The sequence below is a fragment of the Paralichthys olivaceus genome, chromosome 14 (genome assembly GCF_024713975.1).
Source record: "Paralichthys olivaceus isolate ysfri-2021 chromosome 14, ASM2471397v2, whole genome shotgun sequence".
In the NCBI taxonomy this organism is placed as follows: domain Eukaryota; kingdom Metazoa; phylum Chordata; class Actinopteri; order Pleuronectiformes; family Paralichthyidae; genus Paralichthys; species Paralichthys olivaceus.
Genome location: NC_091106.1, coordinates 19,240,899 through 19,267,517, shown reverse-complemented (window position 1 = coordinate 19,267,517; position 26,619 = coordinate 19,240,899). Strand labels below are relative to the sequence as shown.

The 26,619-nt window shown below is 42.5% G+C and overlaps 1 long non-coding RNA gene across 1 annotated transcript; it reads left to right on the top strand.

Moving 5' to 3' along the window:
* The first annotated feature begins 1,460 nt into the window (after positions 1 to 1,460).
* Positions 1,461 to 24,946, top strand: LOC138413666 (uncharacterized). The gene is made up of 3 exons (XR_011246079.1): positions 1,461 to 4,463; positions 10,093 to 10,209; positions 24,719 to 24,946. It is a non-coding gene; the product is annotated as an uncharacterized lncRNA (long non-coding RNA).
* The last annotated feature ends 1,673 nt before the right edge of the window (positions 24,947 to 26,619 follow it).

The following is a 26,619-nucleotide window of genomic DNA, read 5'->3' as shown; positions in this document are numbered from 1 at the left end:
CTCTCTCTCTCTCTCTCTCTCACACACACACCAGCTCTGTGTGTGTGTGTGTGTGTGTGTGTATCTCTCCCTCTATGTGTGCATGTGTGGTGTGTGTCAGGGGGGTATGTATCTCTAGCTCTCTCACTAGCTCAGTGTGTGTGTGTATGTTTGTGGTGTGTACGTGTATATATCTCTCATACATTTGTGTGTGTGTGTGTCTCTCTCTCTCTCTCTCTCTCTCTCTCTCTCTCTCTCTCTCTCTCTCTCTCCTCCTTGACTGCAGATCTTGACATTACTTCACTCGATTGCCCGTTTAGCCCCAAGTCAAGTCTGAGACAGTCATGAAGTGTAAAAGAGGTGGGCCATGTCATGTCCGCTCAGTGTGCAGGGGACTGTTGCTGTGCTCGGCTGTGATCATTGTTGAGGAGAACAATTCCACACAGAGGGCCGAGCAGGCAGGAAGGCAGCAGCAGATCCACAACGTGAAAAAGTGGAAGAACAGTTTCATACAGAGGCCAGTTATTCACTCACTGCTGGAGGCTTCTAGCGTTACATTGCTGGAACGAGTTTGTCAAACTAATCTAACTGTGCCACCTCCATCACCACTTCAAGGACATTCATATTATATCTTCACATTAATAGGCTTCATTCTCTTGGCACCACTGTGAAAATTAATTGAAATGACCACAAGAACCCGTGAAAGGTCCCACAGCATCCTCTAACATGGAAGCATGGCTTTTAGAAAAGAGGCACAATTAAATTGGTCCTCATGTTTAAGCATCTTATAATCACTTTATATTAGTTTTGTGGTGGTGTTATTTTCATTGGCATCATAAAAATATTCCTTTTGGCTTGTTTTGCTGTTAGCATTTAGCCCTGGGCCCGAAAAGGGAGGAAATGTAAATCACTTTTTATTCATCATGTGGTGTAGGCTCATAAACATACAGGCGACATTGGGTTTAACATAAATGGCTATTATTTTTTTATATAAGTGCGATTTTGCCAGTGGAGAAAATGCTACTGATTCTGCAGCTAGTTATTTAGCTACAGGTCTAACCCAAAACAAATCAATTATTCATCGAATTGTTTTCTTCTTCTTCAAAAGAAGAAATCCGCAGTGTAGCTATATATATATATATATATACTCTAGTGGTTGCTATAGACAACAGATTGATGGAGCAATTGTGGTGTATATGGCGCGTGCCTGTTCGTGAAATCTCAGGTGTGCGTGCATCGAGTTCGTCACCGTGTGGCTCCGCCCCAGCAGCCAATCAGAGGCGAGGAGCGGAACTAATCGACCAATAACTGGATATTAACTCGCAGGATAATAACGGAGGGATGCGGCGGCGGAGGAGCCGGTTACTCACGGGTGAGCTGCGGCCGTCCAATCTGATTTGTGTCACGCATCTCCCGTTTAGCTCGCCCGATCAATAGCGGACGTCTGGGAGACCAGGGTTGGGGGAGGAGAGGAGGGAGGGAGGGAGGGAGGGAGGGATTGCGAGCTGCACAGACTCAAGGACACGAGAGGAAACAAGGTGCAACAGGTCAACAGCAGTTTGAACCAGCAGGTCCGCACACAATCAAGTGTGTGTGTGTGTGTGTGTGTGTGTGTGTGTGTGTGTGTGTGTGTGTGTGTGTGTGTGTGTAGTCCCTCTGTCAACCTTTATTTTCAGGTATATTTGCACATGCTCGATGGTGTTTTTCTGCATCATCATCATCATCATTATCATTATTATTATTTATTTTTTATAACATTTTAAGTCAGGTTTTAAACATAACGAACGTTTTATAGCACATTATAATGCAGGCGTAGTTATATTAATCTTCATTAATATGCTTAATACTGTTGCCTATTTAAACACTTTTACTGTTAAAACGTGTAGAATAAATGTTTAATTTCCTTACACCTGCTTACATTATTAATGAATATCTTTATATAACAATACTATTTAAAATGTAGCATCATTATTATTATGAGCATTGTCGTTTTTATTATTATTATTATAGCAATAATAATAATACTTATTATTATGATTATTTATTTATTAAAGCTCCAACCAAAATCATGAACTCCTGCACCGTCCCTCGTCGGGATTTAAATTCTGAAGTCCATCCTCTTCATCAGCTTTTTCTTTTTTTAAATAATCATTGCGGAAATATATCATTTTAAGTCCCCAGGAGGAAAGTTTTTTCGTATTTCTATAATGAGCACTTAAAGCTGTCATTTAAATGTGAAGCTTATAAAACAGTAAAACGTGTCCGCCAGTGTTTTCAATGTGAAATCCTTCTAAATGAGTATTTCACCAGGGCACCACAGTCTCTTCTGTGTGTAGCGGTGGGATGTTTGTCCTCCACCCGGTGCTGATGCAGTATCAGTAGTTTGTATCGAGTTAGATACGCTCACCACGCACAGCCACTGAAACCATAATGTTTTCATACGCATGAAGCTCATACACACTCTGCAGAAACCAGTGGAGCCAGCATGTAACCTGCCATCCACACACACACACACACACACACACACACACACACACACACACACACACACACACACACACACACACACACACACACACACACACACACACACACACACACAAAGTTTTGCATTAGGTTGAATAAATCAAACTGCATTGATTAAACACACCTCACACACTCGCCCTGCTTTGTGGCACATTGATGATTTTTCACTTTTTATCTTCAGAGGATGCTCATTCATTATTCAGCCTCGGCTCTGTATTAGCTCTGGATGGCAGATGTCAGAGCGTGATGGAGATGTTTGTGTTGGGCTGATTTGAGAAGCCATTATCCCGCCCGCTTATCAAACATTCATGTGTGGCAGCTGTAGTTGTGGATCCGTCTCCTGTGGCCGCTTCATTTCTCCATCTTAAGCAACCGCGACCTTTCCACTCACTTAACCTGTTATCTCTTCACATAGGAGACACATCTCAACCACGTCTGAGGAAAACATATGTATTTATCTCAAATGTAGAGCAATAGCCTATATATATACAGTATATATGTATATACATAGGCTATGGCTATATATAGGCTACATATACTGTATATTAAATGATTTTTAAGTTTAGAATCGAACAGAACAGAAGTGACTTTAAACAATAATAGGGGTAGAGAAAACAACTGTTTACAAATTAAAAAGTATGTAAATAGCTTATATATATATATATATATATATATATATATATATGCTTTTTACAGTATGTATAGGCATCTAGCCCTTTATAATAAATGATATTTGATATATTATTAATATACAGTGTCTTTGTAAACCAATTAGAGTTAATGCTGCACATCAGCTGTATACAAATTAAATAATGACCTTTCCAACCAGTTCACTTGTTTTCTTTTAAGGATTGAGAGATAGTTACTTCTGAGAAAATAATAAAATTTAAATTAAAAAAATATATATATACTTGCTGTTGAGCACTATAAACAAATTAGGTAGTTACCTTTCCATGTTGAATTTTCTGTGACACAATTATTAATCTATAACACTATTTAAAGATCATACAAACACTGGTAAGTGATGATATTTAATTCTATTCAAGCAGTTTCAGGATTTACAAATGATAAGTGCAACTTTTAGTTTTCAAAATCCAAATCTAAACGGTTCTCATCCCATCCATCATCAGTTATTATATATAAATATAAATTACAGTGGCTTTTTAATAGGCTTCTAACACTTGAGTATTGCTAAACTCACTCTGTTCCTCTTGTACTGCCACAGTACTATCCACATATTAATGGTAAACTTTCTGTGTATTTTCTGTTGTATTATCCTAAAGCCACAACTCAAGGCTGCAACTTGTCCAGATTATTTCAACATGTGATAATATCTTTTCACTTTTATTTCCTATTGGCTGTGAACTTTTTTAATCCTCCATTAAACGTGCGAAGGAGAATAAATGAGCTAAAAATGAAATAGAACTTTTCTAGGTTACTATTGAAAAGCACGGATATGTTTTTATATTTTCAGGTTTTACAAAGTAATAAGTTCTCTCAGTTAACCGAGGCTGCAGAACATCCAGCGACCATGGCATTTTTTTTTTTTTTTTTTGTAATTGCCTGCAAACTTGGTGGTTTTCATTCTTCTGACCCCTCCGCGCGCAGCACGCCGCCGCCCTCCACCCCGCACACCCGGCTCCGCACAATGCTGCGTGTGCGTGTGCGCGCTCTGCGGTATGCGGGCGGGGATGTCGTGCAGAGGTAATGGGAAGTAGTCGGAAGGTAAGGTCGCGGGTTCACGGCGGGGTTACACAGACCCGACCATGGCTCCTGTTTGTTTCTCTTTACTTCTTCACAACTCCGCTTCCTTCCCGCAGGAGGATGTGTCCAGTGTGGCACCGCGCTCACCCCGCACAGACCCCGGCCCCGCACACACCCTGTTTGTTTTTCTGACTTTATTAAATCTTCCCCCGGCAGGAACACCGCCGGCATCACCACGTCACTGCGGGCTGCTGGTGAGTTTAGCACTTTGCATCCCTCCCTGAGAATCTTTTGTGTTTGCACTTGTGAAGTCTGGCGTCTATTTATATCCTCGCACATGTCTGACTGCAGACTTTTCCTTTTTCAAGGTTTTTTATTCAAACCACCTCGTGTCGTTTTTCTAATTCCACAGCAAAGAAAAAAAACTAAAAATCAAACATTTGCACTTATTTAAAAAAACAAAACTCTATTATCTAAATGCAGGAAACAGATGAATGAATTGTTTCTTTTATTTTTTACCCACTTTGATTCAGGGGCTTCTTTGACCTCTGTTTAAAAGCTGCTTCCTACTCTGCTCTTTCATGAATCCACAGTATGAGAGAATGGTGGTGTTAGTTGGAAAATAGACACAAATGTTCTTTTTTTAGTGGAGATAATTATTATTATCCCATTAGGGATAACTGCCTGCAGGTCAGGTGGGTTATCCACCATTTTAATTGCACCTGAATTATTGTTCAGTCCTTCTACCTTTTCTACTCTTCTATTTTCTCCAATCCAATGACTGCATTTTGAAATTATTCTTTTTAGAAGATGCAATGTGAAATCTTTATCATTAAAGTATTGTCATATGATATATGTATCAGATGACACTATACTTTATACAGTTTGATTTTGCATATTAGGTCAAAAATTACAAATCTATTTCTAAGGATGAAATTATAGGTCTATTATTACTGCGGTAACATTTTCTATTGCAGGTTTTGTAAAAACAAATGTGAATGAATAAATAAATAAAAGGAATTCTTAAACCAATTTGGTGTCTCTTTTACTTTTGAACTCATTAAATGATACATGGTTGGATAAATTCACATTGTGTGACATTTATCACACATTTAGTTTTAAAGTAAAAAAATGGACTTATATATTATATATATAATCATCTGTAAAGTTCTTTAAAGTTGTCCATTATTTCATTAGTATTAAAAACAAACTGAGTAAAAAAGCTAATTTAGTGGACATGTGATAATTACGGATGCTCTAAAGTCAATTTAATAGAACGTTATATTCATTCCTATATAATTTACTAAACACAATACCATGAAATGTTACAAGAAACATTCCGAGAAAACATTTTCTTCATGAACGCAATTCAGATGATGTTACAAAGAAAGTTCTGTGCAACCAATATACTGTAAATTTACAAGAAAAAAAAAATTACATTCTCAAAGAAACGTAATGAGGTTACAAAGTTTCCCAAAGGGGGGAGGACGAGTAGATAGAAGCACCTCAGAGGACGACAACGTGCGAAGGAAACCTCCCAGACAAGACGGCCTCTCACTCAGTCTTTTGACTGCGGGGAAGAAAAGATGGGAGGAAGGATAACAGGATGAACAAGAGAGGTGCAAGTGAGAAAAGATTAAGGAACAGAGAGAGAGAGAGGAAGAGAAAGGATGAAGAAGTCACACATACTCAGAAGCAGGTGATTGAGATTCACCTGACAGAAACAAGACGAAAGCAGAGAGAGAGAGAGGTGCAGTGAGGCTGTGCGTTGGCAGGGTGAGGGCCTGTGTTGTTGTTGCCTTCCCTCTGTTTCCGTCTCTCTCTCTGTTTTTCATCCTCTCTTTCTCTCTTTGTGTGGGTAAAGAGACATCTACACTGGAGACAAGAGAGAGAGAGAGAGAGAGAGAGACATTTTGGTTGTCTGCCTATCTCCCCCTTACCATGGCGCCCCTGTGACCGAGCGAGCAAGGAGAGAACACACACACACACACACACACACACACACACACACACACACACACACACACTTCGAGTTGTCACCGAGGAGAATAGCTTGGCTCTGCGTTACACTGTAAACCCCACTTTCCCTCAACAAGACAGACAGGTAGACAGCTGGGTGTTACACTTAATCCCTTCCCCCATGTGTCCCTCCAAACAAGGGCTTTGCTCTCACTGTCGTTTCCCTCAGTCTGCTGCTCTCTTTTAGCTCAAAAGCTGAAAAGCGAGAGAAGAGAGAGTCAGCTCTGGGAAATATAAAACTCTGATATGATTGTGAAATGCAGAGTAGCTAAGAGTTGACGCTACAGTTTAAGTTGCAGGATGAATCAAAGAAAACACACTGGAGAATGAGATGTAGGGAGTCCGACAGAAGTGTTATCTGTCCCCTGCGTCTCTCTCTCTCCACCCTGACCCCAAGTTCACTCCTTCTGAGCACCACTTCACCCCCGAAGCCCACATTTCGTGTATTTGTGCGCTGAGAGCTTTTTGATTTCCTGTGTGTGTGTGTGTGTGTGTGTGTGTGGGCACGTGATAGTGAGAGATGAGAGAGGATGATGGTCAGGCTTGGTCTACTGGCTCATCCACAGAAAGCACTGTGTTGATACAGGAATGAAGCCATCACACGCTTACACATACCCCCCACCAACACACACACACACACACACACACACACACACACACACACACACACACACACACACACACTCACACACACACACACACACACACACAGCCTGACAGCCTCTTCCCATCAGTCTTTTGTTGTGCTTGCCAGTGATGATGATCTCACCACATAGCAGGACTAAGCCTCAATAGTCAGGCAGTCAGTCAGTTTGGCAGGCAGACAGGCAGCCAGTCAATATGCCCATCAGTCATTCAGCCCACCAGTCGGCCAATCAGCCAGTCAGAAGCAGCTAATTATCAAAGTTATGAAGTTGGGCAAGTGGTTGGTCAACAAATGTGTACCAACGTGAATGGCTCCCTTTTGCAGATTGGACGGTTTTCACTTCGGCCTTAAATGGTCTTTTTTCTCAACTCGGCCTAAAAGACACGTGGAATAAGAAAAGCAAAAAATAGATGCTCTTAGAAGAAGCATTATTTTCCTCAGCACACATATCGACTCTATTCTACTCTTCTCTCTGAGTTGTTGAGTCGAATCGGATGAGAAATGTTGCTGTAAAGGCTCAGATATAAAACCTAATAGCCACATCGAGTCAATAACAACCTCTACTATCATCTTGAAATCACATGAAATTTTGATTTCCAGCCTCTCTAGTCTTTTCTATTGTCTCCCCCAAAACGCGCGTCAGGCTGCAGCTGATAGCGTCCTGACAAAGACAAAGAAAACTGATCCTTTGCCTGGAAACCTCAGTATGGGTAAACATACATTGAGTGACTATTGTTCACTACAATGTCCAAAAAACGACAAGACCTAGTTATATATTTTGTTTACTTGTGTACTTACATTATCCAAAATGTTTCCAACAATGCTCCCAGATAAATCCCCAACAGCATGTTTTTACTCGCCCTCGCATCAAATCCACTTTACTCGTTTCTTCCTTCCAGTGTTTGCATGAGTCACAGATCGTCCGTTTTTATAAAGTATATATAAACTTTAATACATGACCTCATCCGTGAACATGATTAGCACTTGAGTCATGTCAAGTAGATTTTCATGTTTAACGACCAGACATGGTTTTCAATAGTTTTTATGATGATGAATGAGTCTTGATGTCTTATGTCTTGTTTTCATTGTGTTACCTTCAATTAGACAGTTTCTTTTTCTTTTAATCGAATCATAAAAGTTTTGTTTACATGTTAATAATCAAATCTTGGCATAAGAAACAAAACATCCCATCACCGCACTGGTTGTCCTCTATGCAAACTTTACATCATAGTCACCACAAAACACATAGAATCAGGATGTCAACCATCAGCTCTAATCCATAATCCGCTTTTGTCCTTTTCAACCAGTGATATTCGGTTCCTGAAAAACTCAAAAGTTCCTTCCTATTTTTCATTTAAAGCCGTCAGATAAGTGTGTAACAACTGCTGGTGGAGATTAAATGAAAGAAACAGTCTCCATTGTTGTCGTCTGTAAGAAAACACTCTGAACACGCCATAGAAACCTGAAGAAGAGAACAGTGCGGTCTAATCGATTGTTCACCAGATAATGGCCGCGTCGTTACCTATCTAACACTACTTGCCTGATTCATTTTCACTTCCCTCAGGCTTTCCCACAACTGTAGTTTGAAAGAAACAAATAAGATGGAGCGCCCTGATATTTAATAATTTATTTAGTTATTTTAAATGGGACCCAGATGTTGATATGCAAGCTGTGTGTCTGATGAGCATGAACAAAACAGAGTGCTGGAGTTGGAATATTCTAAGAACAACTGTATCCGTTGTGCTAATCCTAAATGAAATATGTATTCAGTAAAAGGATTAGGGCGTCCAGTGTCATAAAAGAAACCACTTACCAGCACCAAAGGTAATTTGTAACCTTAGCAACTGCTTGTGGAAATGAATGGGGGATTAGGATTGGCTGCAGCCAACACAGCCCCCCCCAACACACACACACACACACACACACACACACAGTTGTTCCGACTAAATTCAAGCATACCGAGCATGTATGCATAAAAGCATTAGAAAAGTTGCCACAAAAGGAGGTTTCATACATTATGTAAAAATAAAATAAGTGCGAGGGAAACAGCAGGATTAAGGAAAAGAGAAGCAGAAGAAGAAAGAAAATTAGTAAAACTGAACCTTCTGTTTTTCAATTTATCTGCTAAGAGGTTAAAGGGATTTTATTATCAGTCTAACAATGGTGAAGCAGGGCAATGACTTATAGCACCGCAAGCACTCCTTCAACTTCCATGCAGCCTGTGTGTGTGTGCGTGCGTGCGTGTGTGTTTTTGTGTTTTAACTTTGGCCTTGTGTGACAGGTCTCAGAAAATGGAGGCATCAGCCAAACTGCAAGTTCTCATATTACAACTAATGATGTCAGCTCTTTAACAGAAAAGGGTGAGTTTGTGTTTGAGCGTATGTGTGCGTGTCTGCGTGTGTATGCATGTACTGTACATACACAGGAGAAAGTCAGACAGAAACACGCTGTAAACATGTTCCATGGCCGGAGGACACGCAGGTGCAAAGTCACATAAACAGACGTGGAGATAGATTCATCGAGAGGGAAAGAGAAAGAAAGCGAGAGAGGGATTATCTTCTCAATAGCCACTCCTGTCTAGTTGCACCACCTCGTCGGAGACATCTCAAATAGCTAATTGCTTAATCATGCGGAAGTGACAATAGCCAAGCCTAGTTCTCATCTGTTCTCTTTCTCTCCGCTTAATCCCTCTGTCATTTTCAGCATTTGCCTAGTCCGTGTGTGCATTTGTTTGTCCCCCTCACTTTGTCTGTCTCTCACTCTGCGTGACTCATCGTCTTCCTTCGCTCACCTCATACCTTCTTACTTTCTGTCACTCCCTCCATAAGTCGGGGGAAGCTATTAAAGTGGTGGCAAATAGCTTCTCGGGTGACATTTGCTGACATTCAAGGAAGTGCATTTAACAGCGTACTACGGTTCACCTTGGTGAATGAAATCCATTTGTGCCATCGCGGCCTGGTCCTCCCTCTCTCTGTCTCTCTCTCTCCCCCTCTCCCTCCCCCTCTCCCTCCCTCTCTATCCCCTGTCCCTAAATGGATGCCCAGTGTACAGGGAAATGGCAAGGTGGTGCGCAGCTTCACCGCAGCTCTCAAATGTCATGCTGAACAAAAAATCTTTAATGGGCTAAGTGTAGCCTTTCCAGCCCTAACTTGTCAGGTAATCAGAAATCTCTCTCTCCGTGTGTCTCTCTCCTCACCCACCTTTTCCTCCTTCCTCAGCTCACCCGGGCCATGACATGCCGCTAATTACCTGTTATACCAACTGGAGAGTGGGATGGCAAGAATGAGGAAGACTTTTTAAGACGTCCTCTTCCTCACTGCTCTCATTCAGACAGGGTATGTATTTTTAACCTGGTTATGATTTTTTATTTTAAGCCGGGGCATAACTCCGTGGCACCTGATTCACCTGGAACATGACACCTCTTTTTATAAGTGGGTGATTTTCATGTAAGTGGAGGGATTTCTTTCACCATACCTGTGGGAACCAGTGTTAAGGTGTCTGTGATTGTCGCTGTTTCTCTCTGGAGGGTTTACATCGTGACACAGGAAGACTGAGGACAATACGGAGTGTAAACAAGTCTCCAAACCAGCTAAGAGCATGAGTCATGAGCAATGTTAGTATCACACTTAGACCACTGTAAAAGAAACGTGACGATAATGAAACTTGTTCTCAGGACTTATTAAACCCATAAACAACAACGTTTGTGATGAGCTGGTGAATAAAGTGAAGCAGAAAAAGAGCCAGATATTTCATTAAGGAACTGGTTGAGACCAAACATTAATTCAAAAGAGGCTGAATATTTGAAGTTGATGTTTGTGAGGTGACCAGAAACAAAAAAATAATGTTAATGCTCTTTCATCATTCAGACTCAAACTCCAGAGTTGGGTCCAGACATTCTTTCCAGTTTTCCTTTCACACCTGAACAATTAACAGAAATCTGCAGCGCGTACATTTCCACTGCAGTGATCTTGTGTTTCTACTACATAAGTTCAGTCCATGTCTGAAAAGTTTGTAGTTATGGATGGTGCTTAGTTTGACAAAATAAATGTAAAGTTAAACCCTTTTTGTCTCATATTTAAATATAGATGTTAACATCTGAAGTTATCTTTTAGAAAAAAAACCTTGCACCTAAAGGTGAGTCATTTGACATATGTGGATGTGATAGTGAGCTTCGGTGTGACACATATTCCTGCAGAGATTTCCCTCTCACCCTGTGGGTGTCAGACGCTCGACAGTAATCAGTGTCATGCACCGTGCTCAGCGCTGCAAAAACACTCAGCTGACACACAACAAACTAGCAACATGCTAAAAGCAATTGTGGCAATTATATGGGCAATTATATTTAATCACTTCTTTATGAAACAGCTTTTAAATGCAGTTAGCTCGACGGGGAGCTCTGCTGCACAGCGTTATGGATGCAAATCTAAATAGTAACAATGAAGAAGGATTAACATCCACCTTTGGACAAAATACGCTCAAACCTTTATTCTGTTTAAACACCTGTGGCTCGGCAGGTAATGGAGAGGTAATTGAAGCATTGTGAGAAAAAATAAGGCAGACAAAGTGAAGCAGAGAGTAAAGTAGTTTATTAACTGAGGAAAGCCTTTTAATCATTCTCTTTCGATGGATGTTCATTCCCATCGTGAGGGAGATTTTCTTTCCTACTAAAATCACTTCCCTGCTGACACACTCTTTTTTTTGTTGACTGGCTCCACACTCATGTGACATTGAAATATTTACATGCGTGCGTGTTGTGATAAAAATGCTAATGCCTGGTGAGGTGCTGCTCTTTAAAGCACTTTGTGCCTGGACAATATCCAGGTCAGGGCACAGAGACGGGAAGGATGATTATGGGAGACTAGTGGAGGCCAGGGGCAGCCATGACACGAGCACACACGTGTAGACATTCACATGTAGACATTCACATAAGCAAGTAAAAGCACAATGGAATGAATAGAAACAGGTACAGACACACACGCCCAGATCACGACCTGCCCACTGGCATGTGAACACACCACATCGAACACACACACATGCAAAAAGTCCATTCAGTAGCAGGGTGTAATGTTATTTTCCCGGGGGCAGTGTGAGCAGAAGAAGCGGAAGAAGGAACAGATGAGGGAGGAGGCATGAGAAAGCGCAGGAATCATGACTGACAGTGAGGGGGACGAGCACCAAGAGACGTCTGAGCCGGATTGATTGATGGATTGGACCTTTGTTTGTCGTTCCATCCTGGAAGAATAGTCTCACATTTAATTTATTACGTAAATTAATTACACAGCAGAAACACCGGCGTTTCTTCTTCCCCCCCCCCCCCCGCACATATTAGAGTACAAGCCAAGATACAAGTGTGTAGTGTGAGTGGCATTTTGGCAACGACAGAACAATCCTGCTGAATGCGAGTGAAGAACGCCAAAAAAGTAATTTTCCATTTCTAATACTCAATTTATTTAAATACAGGGTTTTGTTTTGAATGTTTCCTGAATTATGTTTGCCTGAAAGGTGATTGCGTTGATGATAATTAATACAAAAGCCAATCCAGGAGGTGAGTGGAAATTTGTTTGTGGTGCTATAGTCTCTCTGTCACTCCACATAATCCACATTTATTCAAAACTTTACAACTTTCTACTGGAGAAAAGCCTCATGTGAACTTTGCGAAGGTTAGATACACAATCATAACACAGCATGTTATTTGTGTGAACTGTCCCTTTAAGAAATTAATCACCAGATTCTGTAAACGAGGTAATTGGTTTCAAAAACTATCTTTTGTCCTCATTTGAATATTCTGATTATAGTTTATATTTAACCTAACTTTATATAAAGATGCATGAAATGATGGCTGCCCAAAAGTGGAGCCAAAGCGTCTTGATTGCCTCCTGGTGGCTTGCTGCGGTATAGGTCATAAGCCCTGCCTCTTCCGTGTTAGGGGACGGGACACAGGCCAAACTAAAAGGTCAAAAAAGTAGTTTTTAGTTATAGTTCTTATTACACTGATGTACGGTCAAGCATTTATTCTTCCACTAAGTTTGATTTGCTATAAAAACGGGCTGAGACGTCATGATTGACAGCTGAGGCTGCCACATGCATTGGGGGGGGATCTTGATACTGCGGCTCCATCATCGACGCAAGATGGCAGCCTTCGTAACCAGGATATTTGGGGTTCAGAAGAAATAGCACGTCATCCATGTTTATTTCCTGCCTGTAATCTAAACTGAGCTGTTACAACTTTTCAAAGATCAAGACACAAAACAAATGAAGGAAAAATTCATGAGGAACCAACCCTGTGGATTTTCACAGTGTCTGCACCATCTTTGCACAAAATGTTGCATATAGACTTAAATGAAAGAAACATATAGTGCCTTTCTAAGGTTATCTGCACAGAAAACACATTCATATGCATCTGCACATCATCTCCACACTTAGGACGACTAACACACACAAACGCACTCCAGAGTCTGGGTGCGGGTGTTTATTGTTGTTTTCAGCTCTGCAGTTGAGCTGAATAGGCCAGCGTTTATGAGCCACGTGTGCTGCCTTTCCACAGGACCAAACCTTTATAGAGTCAGTCCTTTCTTCCTCCCCACATTCTGGCTTTTCACAGTGCTTGGCCTCTTTATTGATAAGCAGGCTTTTCATTCAGGGGAACATGGACTGCCACACAAAGACTTGAGAACTGGGAATAACCTCGGGGGTCACACATCATTTGAGAGAAATTATTGCATTTTTTTTTTCCAGCTCGGCTGTATAAAGATGCAGGTTTGATGCTGCTGATGTATTGTACCGCAGCAAGACTGCAGGATGGAGCCCGAGGCAAAAACATGGAGACAACTTTATCTTTTCTCACTGCCTCACTCTCGCTGGGCTCTGTCTCCCCTGCCCTCCCTCCGGGTGGCAGAAATAGGGGTCTCTTACTGTGCAACACAGCCAGTGTCTGGGATTCACCCCCACACAGCAGCGTGAGACCCGTCTCTTAGAGCTGTGTACGTGTGTGTGGTCTAGGTGTTCCTCATTTTGTGGGGAACCTAAATGTGCAGTCACATCATGGGTACACTTCTTTCTTAAATGGAGCGAGCCAGACCCCATACATAAATCATTCCAATTAGATTAAGGTTATAGTTAGTCTCCATGGAAATGAATATAAGTCAGTGTAACATCCTCTGACGTCATGGGGACACAATGTGTGTGTGTGTGTGTGTGTGTGTGTGTGTGTGTGTCCTTGCAGAACTATTAGCATAGCTCCAAGAAAAAGGCCATAACATATCTTCCACACCTTCCCCCAGACAGCCTGTCCACGAAGTGCTTTTCTGTGTTAGAATCTGGGACATGTGTGTGTGTGTGTGTGAGAGAGAGAGCATGCCCCCTGTAGACTGTGCTATGCTACCGACAGTGAGTTGCCGTGAACATGACTGAGTGCGTGTCTCAGTTATGATAGGGGAGACTGATAAAATGTCTTTCTGCCGGAACCCCCTCTCCGTCCACTCAGGACAAACAAACATATTCATGTCTCTGGATCCTGTGCTCTTTTTACACTGCTACTTTCTGCACTTCATTTTTCATCAGACACAAACACAGAAAAACACCAGCGTTAAAATAAAAACTCATCAAAACGAGGTTCACACATAAATAATTAAAACCCAATACTGATGTTAAACATGAAGTTGATCAAATTCATTTTTTTTATCATCACAAAGAGAAATGTTTAGACCGATTCTTCAAGCCGATCGCTTTCAACATATTAAATTTGTTTACTTGTACAACATCCTCACCTAGGGCCAGTGTCATACAGTGATTTGCTCATACAGATTGCAAGTGGTTTCACAAACGACTTTGTCGCTTGCAAATTGAAGAAAAACGTCTTCTGCACACTCACGCTTATATGTCACATGCATGACCTTATTTTAAAGAGCCACATAATGAGCAACAGGGAAAACGTTAAAACCAAACAAATCACAGCTGGCAAGTTGCAAATATGGATAAACAGGCCCCTGATAACTGAGACATCATTCACACTTTCATAAGTTAAGGCAACTTGAAGCACTTAGTTAAGGTTAAGGAAAAAAGTATAGCAAAGAAGCAAAGATTCACACACACACACACACACACACACACACCGAAATGATCAAGTATCTTTCTTCACTCTTAATGGAAAAATCATATCTGCAGTTAAATTCAGTAATTAATAATTATAAGAGCGTAAACTGCCTTCCAGTTCTTAGGAGGATGATTAGGCCATGGTGATAAGATGCAGTGCCGCGCTAATAGTGCCATCCAGCAGCACGACACTTGAAAGACGCTGGGAGTGGCAGCCATGACACTTTGAGGCTGTGCTGAGGAGGCCGCGGCATAATCATAATTGTTTCTAGATCAAGAAGGCCATAATTAATTTGCCTGTCTTGAAGTTCAGCAACAAGGGAAAAATGGTAGAGACAGTGGAAGAGTGTGTGTGTGTGTGTGTGTGTGTGTGTGTGTGTGTGTGTGTGTGTGTGTGTGTGTGTGTGTGTGTGGGCTGTAGTTCCTGTGAGAGAATTAAGCAGTAATAGTAAAAGCAATAAAGAGGAGCATAAAGCAATGTTTAGATGTGAAGCTACGTGCCATCTATACGTAATAAGGGCCAAAGGTGATGTTTGTGCATTTGTGTGTGTGTGTTGTAACGCTGTCCCATTGCGATGGAATTGAAATGCCATAAAAACAGTTCGTCCAGCATGTGTCGCTCCACTTAATAGTTCTACTGCGGCGGTATTTAATGCAAGGGGGCCCTTGCTTTTTAAAAACTATTTAAAAAGGCGCACACAAATCACAGTGTGCAGAAAATGACCGTCTTAATGAAAACAGTGGTCCCTCACTGCTGCCCTGTGGGAGGCCAGGGACCTGGGGGTGTACTTGGGAATGCAGGGACCACAGGGTGCAGAATAATGACCATGGAACCTGGACTGCGGAGTGCATACTTGTTATGCTAAAAGGCAGGACTGGTAGCCTAAGGGCTGAGATTGGAGGGCAGAAACATACATACATAAACATAGGGCGGAGACAGCTGTTCCTTAATAACCTCTAGTAAATGGTGGCCGAGGTAATTAAGGTGCCCAGTAGGAAGAGAAAAGGCAGACACTGTTTTTTTTCTTAGGTTTTATAATGTTGCTTCGACAAATAAGTTTGGAGATCAAGAGGAAAAACGACTTTGACGTTTCCAAGTTGTTTGATTGTGAAAGGACATGTTTATATTTTACAATAAAAAGAACAATCTATTGTCCTTTTCCTATTAACTCAGCTCTGTCAGTTGGAAAAGTGGATGTAGACTGATGTCGGTTAAAGTTTGTGGTTTGACATTAAAAATCATGGTCCATCCTGTTTTCAGTTAGGTGCTGATTTTTTTTCACCGAAGGCCTTAACCACATAGTTAAGCTGATAATAAACCTGCCACGACCTAAACCATCAGGCTGACGGATAATTATTTTGTGTGATGCTGAATGTATTTGTGCCTCACAGAAAGATGGTGCCCGGTTTGAATCCCACTTTTGTTGTGGAGCTTCCATGTTCCCCCCCGTGTGTGGTTTTTCTCCGGGTACTCCGGCTTCCTCCCATGCAGACTGGGGTTAGGTTAATAAAGACCATATAGGTGTGAATGTGGGAGTGAAGGGTTGTTTGTCTCGTACCCCGCATACCATGCATCTGTCCCAATGTCAACTGAGATTGGCTCCAGCTTCCCCCACAACCCTCAGAGGATTATAGCGATATAGATAATGGATGGAGCTGTGTGAGGTTCCTGGTCACAAGTGCAAATGCGAAGCAAATATCGCAGGTCAAAATTCACCAAAGTACAACTTCACTTAAAGCCATGCGATGGAAGCTACAGGAAACAAATGGTGGAGGTTCTGCACTGAAACATTCTTTTAAGTGTGACTAATATAGTTTTTTTGAAGAATACACCTAGTTGACATTTTGCAGCAATAGTGGAATCATTTGCATTTTCCTGTTTTTTAAACTAAAATAAAATAAAAATGGTGCAACACCGACACTTTGGTTGTTGCAGTTCATCCACTGTCCCTGTCTGCCCATGTTGTCTTCTTCATGTCTCACCTCATCAGGAACTGAAGTGAGTTCACATTCTCTAAAATGCTGTTTGCATGTGAGTAGGTGCACACCCCAGTGGATTTATGTTTACCAAGCTCTTGACTTAATTAATAAACAAAGACCGCTAACAACATGACGAAGGTGATGATGATAGCGACGCCGCTGCCAGATTTCATGATAACACAACAGCTTTCACTGATGGTGACAGTGATGCTCCCTTTGTTTGTGTGTGTGTGTGCGTGAGCATGTGCGTGCCTGTGTGCGTGTGTATCTGACATATTTTCTTCATCCACAGATTGGATTCCAGAGTAAAGAGGTGTGTTGCTAATCTTTGCAAGAATGTCAGGTGTGCGTGCATCTGTGTGTTTGTCTGTGCATGTGTGTGTTTGTGTGTGTGTTTGTGTGTGTGTGTGTGTGTGTGTGTGTGTGGGACAGAGAGAGAGAGAGCGTTGATTACACCCTCCTCTCCAACACCAAGAGCCGACATTTTTCAAGTGTGTGTAATTATAGTGAGCACACAGCCTCCTAAGCATCCTGTCAATCTGAATCAGAATGAACACACATACAGTAAGCACAAGAACAAATGCACACAAAAACACTGTTGTGTTTTCAGTGTGTGCTTCCAAGTGTGTGTAGTCCTGCAACCCTCTGTCCCATGTGAGAATTTGGCTCCAGAGTTTGCGTACATGTCTGCACAGAGCCTGCTCCTCGGTCCTCCTCTTGCACAATGACAAGGTTTGGGTTTCAAACACTCTCACACACACAGAATGACAGTCAGGTGCTAAACAGAGGCTACACAGATTACCTTTTAAGCTTATGGCTCAATTATAGTCTAAATGAGTATCTAGGCTGAAGGCCAAATCTGTCAAAATGTCCCGTCTCCTGAGAATCCAAGTCGTGGAGACGGCAGGGGGGTGTGTTCACTGTCAGACAGCATTGATAGTGGATGATTCAAACCCTGGATTGGGTTCAGTGTTTTTCAAAGTTCACTGTCAACATTTCTTTGGACAACTTAAGTGCCGGTACAGTTAGTCAGCAAAAAAACACTTAAGGTTTTGGACAGATCATTGTTGTCGTTGTTGTCACACCACTTCCTGGAGTAATGATGAGCTGTGGCTAATGTTAACTGCTGCTGCGTCATTTTTATTGAATGTGGACATAATTACTGAGCTGGTGCTGACGTGAGTTACTGAAACACTGGAGGTGTAATCTCAGGTTAAAGTTGGTACCTCAACACCTGTAACTCAAATGATCATAAAGCAGAGGTCATAGACAATTCATCACAAATTTTAAATTAAATGTAGACAGCACTAAATAAGTTACATTTTAACACTTACCAAAGTTAAATAGCATTAAAAAGATTTGAAATTAAAGGTAGAATCTGGAACTTTCTACACATTCAAACTCGGGGTGCATGGCAGAGTTCACTGGGTCTCATTGGTGATCACCTGTCCATCACAGGGCCGACAGAGACAAACCATTCCCACCCACAGGTAATTTAGAGTCAAGGCCGTCATGTAAGAGCAGAGCTTTCTTTTTGTGAGCCTCTAATAAATCAGTTGACCTTTTAACATTAAGAGCATCTTTAAAATCACAGATTGAGAACATCTCAAAAACCTGTTTAATGATCTGATGAAGGGGGGCAGTATCTGTTTTGTTGGCAGTGCTTGTTGTTTTCTCCCTCGTGATGTTCAGAGCCTCGTGGTAAACATGAAGCTCTTCACGATGGAAACTCCCGGCGGCAGTTTCCTCAGCTCGCCTCCTCCCTCTTGCTATGAATTAAACAGAGCGATAGCGAGAAGAGGGTGGTGGAGACAGATAGATAGAGAGTGGTAAATTGCATTGTCAATTCAAATCCTGCCACTAATGCATCTCATTGAGTCTGTGTCGCTGTCATCCCGGATGCTCAGTTATCTGTGTCAGTGCAGCCAGCGGAGGAGCGCTGCCACGTTAGCAGCCCGGCGAAAAAGCGGCACAAAGTTTAGCGAGCCAACATGCCCTGAGCCGCGGAAAGAGAGGAGAGACGGCGGAGATGAAGTAGACGTGTGAGACATGAAAAATTCATCTTTCCTGCGTCTCTCTCTCTCTCTCTCCATGTGTGTGTGTGTGTGTGAGTGTGTGCCTGCAGAGCTGTATCAGTTTAATTACAGCTATGGCGGGCCCGGCCTCCATTCCGACACGGCCTCTTTCCTGCGCGAATTAAAACACCTCTGTAACACGCGACACACACATAATTGACATGCACACACTCAAAAAGTAGCAGTGGCACACATGTGCACACCACCCCGTTGTAGTTGTCATCCCCTGTGCGCCCAGCAACACCCCCCCCTCCTCTGCCTCCACCAGCAGCCCCCATTCCTCGTCCTCAAAACTATTTGAAAATCAATTATCTCAACAAACCAGCTGTAAGGAGTGGGTGCCAGCCACTTACTCCTGAAGTGAATAACTTATTTGAAATTCATTATTGTGTCGAGCGGGGTGACAGGGCCCTCCAAGACTCCGCATTTCCCATTCCCCTCTCTCTCTCTCTCTCTCTCTCTCTCTCTCTCTCTCGCTCTCGCTCTCTCTCTCGCTCTCGCTCTCTCTCTCTCGCTCTCTCAGTGTTTCTATGTCTTTACATAAACTAACTACTATGCCGGACTGATCGTTTTTTCTTTTTTTTTTTTTTTGCTTCTCTCGCACTTCCTCCTCCCCTCTTTCTGTCATGCAATTTTAACCAGCTGAGCTCCGACACAAGCCTCTGCACTGACACACACACACTCACACACACACACACACTCACACTTTCTTGATTGGTTCACCTCATTTATTTATCGCATGCAAATCATAAGACGCCCAGAGTTTTCTCCCCTGCCTGCGTCTATACAGGCGTGAATATGGATGGTAGCAAAGCAAAGTTGGAGGTGGAGCGAGTGGTGAACACAGATATATGCATGATACCTTTATTTACTTTTATCCATCAACATATTTTTTAGTTTTAGGGGAATTGACTCAGACTTTGTGGCAATGGTTTGACTGTTATGAAGCGATCATTGTTCACTCAACCCTATTTATTTTGGGCCTTGAACCAATCCACCCCCAAATGGGTACTTTGTGTTTTTGATCATCCCTTTCTGGAGAATTCGACTGAAAAATAGTTTGGAAAATTGGTAATAAATATTGCGTTGACAATAAAGTTAGAGAGGTGTTGCAGAATTTCACACGTTGCCTGTTGGAGGAAAGATTCTTGTCACTTTGAATTGGCTCCTTGTTTTTTTAATCTATACAGAAATATAAATGGTATAATGATGTGTAGTGTAAATAGTTGATTAAAAGATATGATGAAGGCATTTGTTTTTTGTTTTCAAGGCAACAAGATTTTATTGACTCATGACTCATAACCACGGTTTGGAATCTTCTCAGGAACTCTTACTTTGAAGAAATCCCTGCGTCAGCGTGGTTGCCAAAACACGTGGACTTGACTCTAGTTCAACTTTTACCGCAGCTCAACGTCACCCAGCAACTCACTGCATAAATCACATTCCTGGTACAACACTTCACACTCATGGCTCCGTATTGTTCCATGGAAGTCGTTTACCTGAACGTCCAGTCGAGCTCTGGCGGCTGAATGGGAGCTCAGTCCTGCAGCCGAAATGTTTCCCAAAGGACGTTTTCACATCCAATAAAACCCACTGGTTTTGTAACAGGTAGCTGTCATGTGGATCTAATATTTATGTGTCATCGCTCTGTTCTGTGATACTGGTACGACTAATAATTATAGTGTTGTTATTTTTTACGAGCTCTTCAAGAACACAAACACTTGCCAAAAATGCAACTGATTAACATAGGTGTGAACAATTAAAGAAAAGTACACCGACACACACACACACACACACGCACACACGCAGGTTGGTGGTATGTCATGACATTAGTACTGTGGCAGCAATGTTGAGTTGGTGGAGTGTCAAAGCTCTTTTTCTTTCTTTTTCCTTGTTTCCTTCATGCTCTCTCTTTTCTTCTCGTTCTGTCGGCCCGTCCTTCTCTCGCCCACTGTTTATGACTCCACACTCCATATAGCTCTCCCTTGATGGAGAGAGCGAGCATAAACGAGTGTGACAGCGCTGTCATGTATGTTCCAGCAGAGGCCAGCGAGGGCCAGTGCAGAGACAGGAGGTGTCATATCCTTACATCTCTCTCTGTTTCTGCCACCAGCTGGACTCTCCTTCTCTCTCCTTTTGTGTCACACTCTATCTCTCTCTCCCATCTCCCATCCTGTCCTGTGTGAGTGTGTGTGTCGCTCCCTCTCCTGCCTGTGTTATGTTTCCGCTGTCACACTTCTCAGCTTATTCCCTCCAACATTATCCTCTTTCTCTCTCTCTCTGAGACTCTGTCCAGCTACATTTGAAAACACATCCGCATTTTTATAGAGAATAATATTGGTGTCTGATCAGCGTAAAAAATCAATGTCCCATTCTTAAGGGCGTCCTCAAATGTACACGTGTTAAAAAACCAAGGGGCTTTAAGACTTTCTTGACGTGTCTACAGAAGCTGCATGATGGTCAGGTCAGGTCAGCATCTTCAGTCAGTGTGGTCTTCTGTATTCTGGCAACAACAGTTGTTGCTAAAACACATCCTGTCCCAATCACACGAGTGATTCTCCTTCCTGACTCTTTTATTGCTCCTTATTTCTGCCAGAAATAAAGAATTTAAAATCAAGTGTAAAAAGCGAGACAAAGCTTTGACTTTGCCCTGAATGAGATTTTCTGACCTGGACCATTGTTACTTCTTTTCTCTCTCTTTGCTTCCCTCATCCTATTGTGTCTTTTTCATCTTTTTTCTTTTTTATGTTTCAGCACACACTCTCTGTCACCAACAGCAACCGGCTTCTGTGTGTGTGTGTGTGTGTATCCATGTGTGCACGCTCGCAGGTATTGTTTGTATATGCATGCACACTTTACACCTATTGTAATTGTGTGTGTGTGTGTGTGTGAGCAACTCCAGCCTGCGGGCGACTCAGCAGCAGGAAATTGGTCAGCTGAGCCATCAGAGTAAAAATGGGGTCAAATTGGCCTTTCAACCGGCCTTAATCTCCCAATCATCCCTAAAACCTGCCTGCCGCCGCACAATGCAGCTCTGCTCACAAACTAAAAGCAAATACTTCATTTCAGCGTTTGATGAACTCACAAAAATACTCCAGAGCATCCGCTGAAAGCTTGTGTGTGCATGTTCTGTATAAGTATGTTGCTCTGTGCGAGTTCTGTTTGCCTCTCTGTGTGAGTGTGTGTGTGTGTGATTAGCACAATCGCTTTGCCCACGCTCACGTATACATTCTAGCTCTCAAGTTCTGCAATTGAATGGGGTTTGTTTGCATTGGGAGTGAGTGAGGGAGAGCCGCGATCAATGCCAAAACCATTACAGGACACGCTTTAAGTAGAGCAGCCCCATTTTAGCAATTTGGCAGTGCAGCCGAGGCCTGCATATGGTATTATTTTATCAATAGCCTTGCAGCTTGATAGAGAGGAGTAAATTAGAGGATCAATGTTGTGTACAGCGTCGCTATCTGCTCACTTCGTTGGGAGTTCTCTGTTTGTGTGTGCGATTCTTCTTTTGTGTGTTTGCGTGCAGACATACCTGCGCATGTGTAGGAGCAAAAGTGTAATGGAAGCTTTTGTTGTGATGCGGTGCAACAACAGCAACGCATGCACCCTCTAGTTTCCTACTTATTGGCTTGTTTCCTCTGGCTTTCTTTATACCTCTCACTTGCTTTCTGGAAATAATACGTTGTGTTTTGAGAATGGAGGCAGACGGGGATATCAAATGGCAGAGATGAAAATAGAATGAATGGGGGAGCAGGAGAGACGAGATAAATCATTGATGTGTATCATAGTGCCCGTGAACACAACACACTGAGCCGTCTTCTTGGCTATTCACCTCCAATAACACACTCTTATCACTCCACCAACAAGTACACCTCTCATACTCCGATATGTATAATACATTTGTGTATAATACGTTTCCACATACACACATTTGTATTCTTGACACAATGGTGCACATGAGCTTAGATACAGACACACAAAAGACCATTGGTTCTGGAGGCACTAAGTGTCTTCTCAAAGGAACCTCATGAGCTCAAGTGGCTCAAATATAGGAGACAACTTATGATACACACACATACACACATACACACATACACCAATCGCACACCTCCATTGTGAGTCCGTGTCTGTCTCTGCGGATGAGATCGCTACCTTTGCTGTCACTTTGAAACACTGCCTGTGTGCGTCCAGGCCCGAGCGTGCGAGCGTGAGTGGCGTAAATCAGGGTGAAGCGATACCTCTCCTCATTGTGGGTTCATGGTCACGTACGTGTCATGGAAGTCACAGAGAGACAGCGAGAGACAGGCTGATAGCCTGGCAGAGACGTCTTGGTTGAGCTTGATTTGTTTTTGTTTTCACCCCCCCCCCCATCGCCTCCATGTCTCTCTCTCCTGTCACATGGTAAAAGTTGAACCATCGGGGGGGATGATGAGCCAACGACAAGAGGAGGTTGGGGCAAGGAGAGAAAGGGACGGGTGGATGGAAGGAAGCAGGGACTCTGGGAAAGAGGGGGGAGGGGGGGGAGCGAACGACACAAAGGAGAGCCTGTCACACTCACTTAGATGCTGAAATATTAAAGTGAGCAGTCAGGTTGTAATTTTCCTGAGAAAGCCAAGGGAAGAGGGGGATAAGTGAAGCGAGAGGAGGAGGAGGCGGGGGAACGAGTGATAGACACGGGGAGAGGAAAGGTATCACAGCTGATCTCCCTTTCCTCCCTTCTCGGAAGAGACACGGGCACACTTTTAATACCACTACTTTAATTAGCTCGGCTTTATACGGTCTGTCTCTCCCTCTCTGCTCCTCTCCTCCGCAAGATGTGAATAATTCAGCAGGAATGGTGTACCGCTGCCTGGCAAAGACAGCAGGCCCACTGATCTGCAATGTATCTGTGGGAAAGACACAGAGGGTGAGAGAGGTCAGAAGAGACGTATCCAGCATCAGAGAGAAGACGGAGCTCGTCTAAAACCTCGAGACATTTTCTGTCCCACTCAAACAGATCAATGTTTATTTGTTAATAATTGACCAGTGGTCTTGTTTTGGAGGGAGTCGGCGTAATCTCAGCACACACGTATTCACTGTGGTTAGTCTTTCATGTCAAACATTTCTATCAACACGACGTGACACATAAACTAAAGGAAAGACATTACTCAATTTGCATTATTTCACTTTTCCACTGGTCACCCACTAACATCTTGTTTTAATTGACTTCGATAGGTAATGATGGAACCATGACACCAAGGTGAACGTGCTAATTTCTTCTTTTTCTTCTAGATTTTGGCAGTCTAGATTGTAACACTGCACCTTTTTTCTTTATGATATTCATTAAAAATGGCGTTGGCATGTAAATATCCATTGAGGTTTGTGCACTTATTGTTTTTACAACATGCAACAGTATGTTTTATAGTGCAAGATGCAACACTGGCAATTGTGAAGTTGAACATGACGCATCACGCACATAAAAAGAAAGGCAAAAACTGGAGTGGTGCCTAGTAAAGAGGGCAATGTGTGTGTGTGTGTGTGTGTGTGTGTGTGTGTGTGTGTGTGTCTAGGGGACTCTGCCTAGCTCACCAGTCTGTGAGGTTGAGGATAATTTCTCAGGACACTTCTGCAGGTGGCTGGTTTTGATAGTGGATGGATGCAGTTTCTCTCACATATCATCACACTGATATTGTGCTTTCTCATGTCATGTATGTTACAGTGCTCCACCACCTCTGTGCCAGTGTCACTGTCTGGATGAGTATGCTCAGTGATGGAGGGGGCTGTGGTGTGGGTGAGGGTTTCTGGGCCAGGCCGAGGTGGGTTGTCCCCAGTGTCAGCCCTGGAGTCTTCACTGTCAGGGCTGGAGTGGAACCAAGAGAGGATGCGCACACACTCTCTACGCCATTAGTCATCCTACAGCTTTTGAACAAGTTTTAATGAGTTGAGAATAAAGATAATTCCTCTTCCTCCTCCTCTCTGCTGCTGTCTTTCCATCTTTGTCTCTGTCTCCCCTCTGTGTGACTTGTCTCCATTCCAATCACGGCTCGCTTCAGCGATCGCTGAGTCACGTCTGAAATAGAATCGACATGGCAGCCTGAGTCAGCCAGGACAGCGAGCCAAGCGCAGATTAGTCATCCTGGTTGAGGTGCGGTTGTCCAGGGATGATGACAGATCTATGAAATGAGCGGGAGAGTGATGCACTGGGGGGGTGTCTGCCTGTCTCAACTAGGGATTAGAAAGACTCCTGAGTGCGTGTGTGTGACCGTGCTGTGTTTGTGTGTGTGTTTGTGTACAGCTCTATAAAAAGACATGACTCCACAGTTCCATCTCCGAGTCAAAGGCAGAATCACTTTGGAGTTTACTTTGTTGTGTCCTGCTTTTTAGAGGCTGATCTGCAACAACAGGAAACAGTGAGACGTACAGAGGAGGACCGGTCAAACTAGAGTGCACAGATTGTCCCTTTGTCCTGACTTGGTTGCACGTGAATGTCACGATTCCCTTCCTGCTGACTAAAAGCCAGACAACAACTTGTCTCACAGTTGCGAGGCTGTTTTGGAGCTTCCCAATCAAACATGAGCCGCTGTCACTAATCTTGTTTGCGAGTAGATCGGTCACCGTAATCCTTTCCACAACAAACGGGCCTCTGCAGCACACGGTGAAATCCACCCCCGGCCAGGATGCACAGGGCTCTCACAGTATCACCCGCTGGAAATCTGTCAACAGGAGTTCCCTGCTCTATCTTACTCCCTGTAACTTTTGCTGAAGGAAGATCACGTCTTTGTGTATCATCCACTGTTGTCTTTCATTATCCAACATGTATGTTTACTGTCACATTGTTTACTGGGTGACAGGCTGCAACAACAAGTAATCATCCCTCAGGGGAACGGCCAATAAGCGGCTCTTATGAGCTTGTTGTGATTTTTTTTTTAGTTCAAACCAAATATTGCAACATGTTTTTTTTGTGTCTCTAAATTAACGATGAAAAACAAACATCTCAGTTTTCACCTCTTAACATTATAGTGATATGTTACAGGCTGATTCCAGTAACTCTACACTCAATATACTGAAATTCTTCAACCTTTACTCGACTAAATGGGATTGTTTTAGGCATGGAGAATGCATTGAAACCACGTTTAGACCTTCATATAATAAATTACACATTCACATAGAGCATAATATTAACAATATGTAATAATAATCATTATTCTTATTATTTTAATAACAAATTTATTTGCATACTTTTCTCAAAACAAAGTTATACATCCTGCTTCACACAAATTCAAAATTATTCCCGAGAAACAAGTGAAAACACTCTATATTTAAGCATGATCACCCTTTGCAATAATTAAAACTAGAATTTGGTTCAAACGGGCAACATGTTGTTGTTTTGATGGCGAAGTGTTTTTCAGGGGGAACTGGGCCTCTGTAGTTCTCAGCCATTCTAAACTCCTAACCTGTTATGTGACATATTACATTTTCATATTTGATTCAAAACGCTCCATTTCACAAATCCTGAGGGGAAATTGGATTATCCCAGAAATTATACCAGGTACAGATTTAACATGATCAACGGGGGGGCTTATAAGATCTCAAAGAAATCCTGGTGACATTCCACATTCT